Genomic DNA, 8,733 nt, shown 5'->3' with positions numbered 1-8,733 from the left:
ATTAAGAATTATGTTTGTGTTATTGTCTTAAAAATGGCATTTCTCATTCTCACCAGCAAGGATATAAGGAAGGGATATGGGACTGCCAAAAAGATACATAATTTTCAGAAGAGCATAGAAGGCAGATAACTACCCTCAATTGTTACTGCAGAGAAATGCCACATCGTGTAAACAAAAAAAAGCTTTTGAGAAGTGAACCATTCTTGAAATGTATTGACAGAATCTGAATAGCACAGCATTCCCAGACCAGGCACTGGAGTTTCCTGCAGCGTTAGATGGGTAGTCTCTTGATAAGAGAGAGATCGACAGAGTACTGGAAGTCATGAACGACACCTTTCCAATTAATCGAGAACAGAGCCCACAAGATGTGTCTAGAGAACAATTTCTTACAATTTAAGTGGTAGTTTCTGAATAGGTTAAAGACAACATGGCTCTACCATATTGTCAGTGGTTTATATTTAAAATCTAAAGATTTGAAATTGAATCTGTTTCTTAAACGACATTGTTCACAGGAACAGCAGCCCAAATCATTTGATGACTGTAAATATGACAAGCTTGTGATAGTGTAAATTGTACAGTGCAAAACAGTTGTATTGTTTTGGTTTTGTCTTCAACATAATCATATTGGTAGGCATGTTATTTTTATAGCAGCAACCTGCCATTCATCACCAGCCAAGATGCCACAAGGTACAAGAGATGACCCAGAAGTACTTAATGATGCAGAGAAGAGCATATAGGTGAAAAAAAGAAGACAAGAAATATCCATTAACACATGCATCTACAAATCAGAAGATGGGTGATGGTCAGCATTTCAGGAGTGACACTGGAGATTAAATTCAAGTTCTTACAGCGATTTTCTGTTTGGCTTCAACACAAATCATATTAATATGCTCACATTATTAATTTGCACAAAATGCCCGATATTCAATACAGGCCACGTTCAGAGGAGTACACACAACCCTGCCAGAACGTGGCTAGCCGAAGTGCGGCGGACCACAGGGAAAGAACTCTTGTCCACATGGATGTCTCTGCTCTGAAAACCAGTGGATAAAGGTATATGACAGTCTGTTCTCAGCTGTTGATTTTGTGCAAAACATTGAATATGAAAGATTGAAGTGTCACCATTCTATGAAGTTCAGACATAAGTATTATATTGATAAGCTAGGTCTGTTCTAATACCTGAAGAACTTTTATATTGCACTGTTTGCTTTGGTTTCCTTCACGGGCTCTGGTTTTCAGACATCAGTCCAAGATCATTGGTGGGTTAATTGGTTTCTGGTAAAATTGGCCCTAAGTGTGAGTGTGTGTGTTTGATTTCCATCTGGCATCCTCAGAAGATGTCTTTGTTTTCTTTTCTTATTTGCCGTTGATTACTAGAGTTTATTTGGCATAATACCTTTGTGATGAATACTTTCTTTTTTGTCAATAGTCTTATTTTAAATCAACAACGTCAATGAGTTCGTACCTTAACCTTAAAGAACAAGCAGTAAAAAATTAGAAACTAAACACTTCAGATGGGTTATAAGCTGAAGTTTTTGTAAGTGAACCGAGATTCCTGTGCAGTGCAGAGACACGTCTTTAAAATGCTGCATGTATATATGGTGGACTTAAAATTTGTTCAATTTTGTCACAATGTAAAAGTATATTAAACAGGTGACATACTCCATCTATAAAGATTTGACAAGTTTTAATTCCATACTTCCATTGACTGTTTTGGAATGCATTCCTTAAATTTCCCTGAATAATCATTGTCTCACAGAGAAGACCTGGGTGACACAACAGGGGTCAGGGCTGTGCTGAATGGAGGTTTGTGTAGACTAGCCAGTGTCTATGGGCGACTGTGGGATCACCGGGGATTCCCCCCCCAACGCCTGTAACATTGCCAGGGGGTGTAATCACAGACAAAACCTAAAGTTCCCTTCATTGAGGGGTCACTATTTGTCATACATCCTAGCTGAACAAGAGACAAAAGATAAGCCTTCCACTGTCACTGACAGAGCAGTCTGGGACACTCTAGGCTGGACTGGACCATTGGCTTTGGAAGATGGGGTAACAGGAGATTAAATAGATCACACAAGACTGTCAGTCCTGCCTAGCTGTTATGTGACTGACGGACTCACCGCCACATTGAAAAAAGACAACTGACTTCTGTGTAGAAAGCAGACCATTTCATTTTAACTGGTTAATCAGATCTAATGAGCTTTATTACCCTTGACAAGACCGGACACTTTACATCTAACTTCCTCCACCCCTCAGACTCAATCTTTCTGAAACAGGGTTATCATTTTAGTTTTGCCCGGCACTGTTTGAGCAGAAGAAAGAAATAATAGCGCTATTACCGACAGTCTACCACAGTAACCACTAACTCCAATAAGTTTGGAGCTCAAAAAGAAAACTATTTAAATTATAATTATCCAACACTGGCTGGAGACTCTGTTTGTCCATGCTCAGCGGTTATATAGGACAGGACTCGGCGCGCAGCAGGTGCGGGTCATTGCTCTGCGCTCCCCGTGCGGAATGCGCGTCTCCTCCCTCCTGACTCGTCACACCGCCTTCATACTCTACAGCGGGGAAAAAAAAACTCCCCTTTACTGTCTTCATACATCCCTCTTAAATCCCAGAAACAGAAACTCCGAGGCGTTTCTGTGAGTCAGTACTGTTTTTTTTCTGTTCGAGGTTACAAGCAGAAACAATAAAAGCGTTGAAAGCAGGAAGTTATTTCTGCTCGTAAAAATAAATTTTCTGATTCCTAAAACCTAATAAAATCCATGTAAGTCTCCCTTTCGTTCCCAATGCACATTACTGAATATAAACCAGTCAAGTTCAAGTACTTTTCTGATTTATCTGAATAGTTCTGGCGCAGCTGTTACAACACAGATACAAACTATTTTTTTTTTAAAGGAGCTCTAGCCTTTTTTAAATTGAATATTTTTTTCAAATCGCTAAGTCACAAGAAACACCAACAACACTCATCGTAAGCTACTGACCAATCACATTCCTGAATGTTAAACCCATTTAGTATTTATTTTTAAATTGTTTTATTTTTTTTATTTTACACCTGTTTTACGTATTCTTGCTGCTGTCCTTCCTTTTACAGCCACTTGGACAGACCGCTCTGAGACATCTGCGTTCAGTAAGCGCTGAGCCTGCTCTCAGAGCAAATTGCCTCTTTTACATAGCAGCCCCGACACTGAGAAACGAAGAGTAATGCCTTCTATCTGGCATTTTTCATGTCCAATACGTTTGACATCTACCAAGGGCGACAGAGTTCTTTTGCGACACTATTTATTTTTTTTTTCTTTCTGTTCTCTCTTTGAAAACAAAACTAGAAATCGTGCAAGGGAAAAATGTTTTTTTTTCATAGAGAAAACGTGCACCAGTATGTGTGTTGAGAAGAAATGATTAAACATGATATGTGACCTAATTTACCAGAGCAAATGCTCACCCAGCAAGGTCTGGAGAAGTTGGAGAGGATGACTTCGCATGCACATGTGCTTGCATGGAGTCATATGTGCTTGCATGTGTGCTTATGTGCAAACGGGCGTGGATTCTTGTATGCAAAAAACTTTCCGAGGCTCTTCTGAAGCACATAAAATTATTTGGAGATATACATTTGTCTTGTTTTACTCTTAGGCTCTAGATTTGATAACTTTTTTTTGCATTTTTGCATTTTTCATCATTTTCCAGAAAATGGTTGCAAGCCCGATATCATGCGAAGAAACTTCAGGATTCAGGGATCAGTCAATGGATTTTCTTCAAAGTTGGATTTTTGCACTCTGTGGACAAAGAGATGTTCTATAATGTTTTTTTTTTTTCAAATTTAAAAATATCATTTTTTCATGGAGATTTGAAGGGGATGGATTCACCCTCCTTTAGCCAGGACAGAGCTCCAGGAGCCTGGGTAGGATTCTAGCTTTCTCCCCTTGCAGGCACCTGGCACAAAATACATAATTTTTTTCCTTAAAATCTTTTTTTTTGTATTCCTTGTTGTTCCAAACGTAATTTTAATCACTTTTAATTGGAGATTATATTAATCATTAATAAATGACCAATTTCACTAAAAATAATGTAATATAAAACTGATGTTTTTAACTTTATTGTAGTGTTTTAGAATCGAATATATCTTCAAAAATTGTTATTTTTCACTCCTAGGAATGAAAGCTGTTGTTATATGATGTTTATTTTCAAATTTTAAAAAATCAAAGGCATCGGACACAGACCCTCATGGTTTTCCTAAAAATCTTTTTTTATGTTCCCTGGTGTTCCAAACTTAGTTTTAATCAATTTTAATTTGTTATTATGTTAAAAACAGGGTAATACATTCCTAATTGGACTATAAATAATGTCATATTGTCTGCTATAAAACTGATGTTTTCAACTCTATTGTAGAGATTCTAGAATCAACTAATAGAGAATTGAAATAAAAAAATGGCATAAGAAGACATTACCAACAACGACCACAAGATTGTCCAAAGAGGCAAGAGGGGCAAAGCTGCGATAAGGTAAAATCATTTTTTTAAAGAGATTGCTGTCAGAATGCACATCCGTATCCCAAACAGAATCTCTAGTAAAATATGATCATTTATGAAATAGGGAAATGAGTGTCTGCTACAATATGATTGCTACATATCTGCATTTGTTGGTTTTTAAGTAAGAGAGTTGGGTTTGTAAGTTTTGAGTAAGAGTGCAGGGGGTTTAAACCTGCGATCCAGTGTGTTGAAGTATTTCACAACACTACCTCTAGCACATCTGGAAATAAATCCTCATAATGATTATTGCCCTGGGCATGTACCAAAAAATCACTAAGCATATATATATATATCACTGTGTTGAAGCTAGAGACAGAATAACTGCAAACACATCCTAAATACAGTGTTCCTGCACCTTTGACCTGAATGTATTATGTATTATTTTTTTAAAGGGATTGCTGTCAGAATGCACAACTGAATCCCAAACAGAATCTCTAGTCAAATATGATCATTTGTGAAACAGGCAAATGAGTCTCTCAGGGGCCCATTGCTCATTTTCAGACACATTTATGCAATACTTTCACCATGCGTTGAGCAATAGGGATTAAAGATACCAGAGGTAAGGTTTAAAAGCGATTCTGAGGTGCAACACATCAGCGATACAGCTAGGCATCTGAAATGCGGGGTTCGAGAGCCCTTCAGGGAACCGTACCCTAAAGGTACCAGAAGTCCACTAGTATAAGCATTAAGTCACTGTCACCCCTGTTACAATGTGATTGCTAGATATCTTAATTTCTTTGGTTTTTAAGGAGTAAGAGTGCAGGGGGTCTAAATCTGCGATCCAGTGTGTTGAAGTATTTCACAACACTACCTGTAGCCCGTCTGGAAATAAATCCTCAGACTGCTTATTGCCCTGGGCATGTATCAATAAATCACTGAGCATACCTATATATATATCACTGTGTTGAAGCTAGAGACCTGTATGTAATAATATAAGTAGAATAGATTATAATAACATAATGATCCAGTGTGTTACACTACTTCACTGCTTCACTGCTCTATGCCGTCTGGAAATAAATCCTCAGACTGCTTATTGCCCTGGGCATGTACCAATAAATTACAGGAGCACATCTATATATCACTGCATTGAAGCAGGAGACAGAGAATCACTGCAAACACATCCTAAATACAGTGTTCCTGCACCTTTGACCTCATCCAGAACGTATCATTTTTTTAAAGGGATTGCTGTCCGAATGCACATCTGAATCCCAAACGGAATCTCTGGTAAAATACGATCATTTGTGAAACAGGCAAATGAGTGTCTCAGGGGCCCATTCCTCATTGTCAGACACATGTATACAATGCTTTCACCATGCATTGAGCAATAGGGATTAAAGACGACTAAGGACATGATAATTCACCTGAAGAACGGGGTCATCGTGGATTACAACAGAATAGAGATCGTGTCTGGTGAGGCAAACAGGACAGTGGTTGTAAGACTGCTGGAGTCCTTGGGCCTTTTTGTACGTGGGAACCTGGTAAATGATTTGAACTAATTTAACGTCATATTCGGGAAATCCAGAGAACGTCTTCACACTTGTCGTGGCTGTTGCAGGAAACACCTGTTGAATCTCACTCGGGATTTCTTGAGAGATCATTCAGCGAGTGAGTCGCAATTAGGAGATAATTTGGTATTTCTTAAGAGAACTCAGGATTTTTTTTTTCCTTGGTGGCAATGCGCTTCCGCAATAAATCATAGACTCTGCTTTCAAAATAGCTGCACCAGGTACTCGGACACAGATAAACACAGGGATTTAAAATTCAAGAATATGAATGGTCAACTGCTTCCAGTTGGGGTTTTTACGTTTCGTATTTAGTGATTTTTGTATCAATCTTTTAAAAAAATCATTAAAATGCGAACAATATGTAAATTAAAAACAACAGCATCGACAAATGCTGGGGAGACAGGTAGTTTTTTTGTAATCAGATTCCAATGTCAAATACTGTGTATGAGAGCTTACTGTACGTAACTTTCCTTTTCTCACATTTTCTGACGACTATTCCGAAGGGGCACCCTGTCAACTCTTAATACTTTTAAAAAATCTGTCTGCGTGTTTGATTATTTTAAAAAAAGATCAATGTTGATTATAACTAAAGAAATTAATGATCACAAACAAAAAAAAGGGCTGAAGATGCGAGTCGCTTTTGTATTAGAGCTGGATGACACGAGCTTATAAATAAATAAAAAAATGTTTTCTTCCAATAAATCATACATTTTGTTCCATCCTTCTTACTATACTTCTCTCTTGTAGTAGTAAAGCATTTTGATTGAAACCGAACAATACATTAAAGGTTTCATCTATACACTTCTACTTCCACTGCTGTGCAGCGGAGCCTGATACACCCCAGTAGGCAAAAGACGTATAATATACGTCTATTAAACGCACACCTTAGACGTATAAATGTGGTCTGAAATTCGTCTAGAATGAAATTCTAATATACGTCTATTGTTATACATCAATTATACGTCTATGATTAGATGTTCATTATACATAAATGGTTGGAGTTCTATTATATGGATAAATTTAGAGGTCTATTATACGGATAACTTTAGAGGACTATTATACGTATATGGTTAGAGGTCTATTATACGGATAACTTTAGAGGACTATTATACGTATATGGTTAAAGGTTTATTATACGGATAACTTTAGAGGTCTATTATACGTATATGGTTAGAGGTCTATTATAACATGAATAACAGTTGTGAATAACATAAAACTGTCACTACACATGATTGAGTCCTTGAGTCTGGCACCTAAGACCACTCAGCCATCCTGACAAGCAGTGGAGGCTGGTGTTTTGAATGCGCCCGTTTCTTTGTCGAAGGATTATTAACTACTACTGATAGTTCTTTTCTTCTTATTACAGAGATTTCTGCATTGCAAGACAATTGACGATATAGATAAAGTAAAGTCTTGGCAAACGAAATACGCATGGACAGGGTTGGACTCCGCGATCTTCGGTTTACGAGACTGACACCTTACCGATTTATAATGACATTCACAATAGATTTAAGGAAAACACAACTGCCTGAACAGGGACTTGAACCCTGGGCCCTCAGATTAAAAGTCTGATGCGTTACCAACTGAGCTATCCAGGCTCCAGAAGAGAGTCAACACTGTCGGGATCCTCGCAAGTCACATATCTCTTCTTGTGCCGAAGCGCAGTCGTACCTGACCCGTCTGGAATGACCACTGACAGACTTTATCCAGAAGTGACAGCACCACTCCCAGTAGAATGAGAGAGAAATACAGTACGACGTGAGGAGTCAAGGGGCTCCCACAATTCATCTTTCCTCACAATACACATTTTTTCACTAACATTTTGACCTTTTCACAATCAGATTTTTTCACATTTAATAAGATCTTTTAATCAACAACATTTAAGAAAGAAAAGAAATGGAACATTTTTTGGAACAATAAACAACAAAAAACTTTCAATGCCTTGGTTGTATACATGTGCACACCCTTTATAAAGGGGGTTGCAACTGTGCTGAAATTTAACCAGTCACATTCCATATCATGTGCAAAGGTTATTTGCCTTTGCCAGACGTCAATTGTATTGATTCTGATTAGTCCTAATTTATATCACTTGATCTCATATAACCAACCGATCTGGGAGAACAAACGTTCAAACTGCACAGCGGAACATGAAAAGAAATCCGACTGCTGGTTGTCAGCAAAGAATGTCGTTACAAATTATCCACCGAGCTGTTTTATGTATCCGGCCACCTCTTTCCTTCTTTGCAGTGAGCACAATTCTTTCCGTTTATTCTCTTGTATATTCTTTTCTATTGTACTGTCCCTTTCCCCCATGTGGAGATGGATTCACAACCGACACCCTGTTTTCACCCTGTGTTTCTGCCACGTCAGTCTGTATGAGGAGTGGGTGTTTCACAGCTCCAGTGGCGCAATTGGTCAGTGCGCGGTACTTATACGGCAGTACACAGCGGAGCTATGCTGAGGTTGTGAGTTTGAACCTCACCTGGAGCAGTATGGCCTGTGTCTTTAGCTACTGAAAGCAACTGACGAGTTTAGGTGCTGGAGATGAGGTTTAAATTAATTTGAAAGAATCAAGTAAAGGTTTTTTTCTATATCACACCCAAAGAAGGCTCCACTGCTGAAACATTTCCTGCTCGTTTCAGCATGGAATAAGTAGTTGCAAGAAAATCAGCCACCTGAATAGGGACCCTGAGATGAAA

General features: G+C 38.3%; 1 non-coding gene across 1 annotated transcript; it reads left to right on the top strand.

Annotated features, from left to right (window-relative positions):
- Positions 1–8,430: 8,430 nt before the first annotated feature.
- Positions 8,431–8,524, top strand: trnai-uau (transfer RNA isoleucine (anticodon UAU)). Its single transcript has 2 exons — positions 8,431–8,468; positions 8,489–8,524. It is a non-coding gene; the product is annotated as a tRNA-Ile (tRNA).
- Positions 8,525–8,733: the final 209 nt, after the last annotated feature.

The sequence above is a fragment of the Lepisosteus platostomus genome, chromosome 5, assembly GCF_059453375.1.
Source record: "Lepisosteus platostomus isolate fLepPlt1 chromosome 5, fLepPlt1.hap1, whole genome shotgun sequence".
Taxonomy (NCBI): domain Eukaryota; kingdom Metazoa; phylum Chordata; class Actinopteri; order Semionotiformes; family Lepisosteidae; genus Lepisosteus; species Lepisosteus platostomus.
Note: the sequence above shows the minus strand (reverse complement) of the source record. Positions and strands in the feature narration are given on the sequence as shown.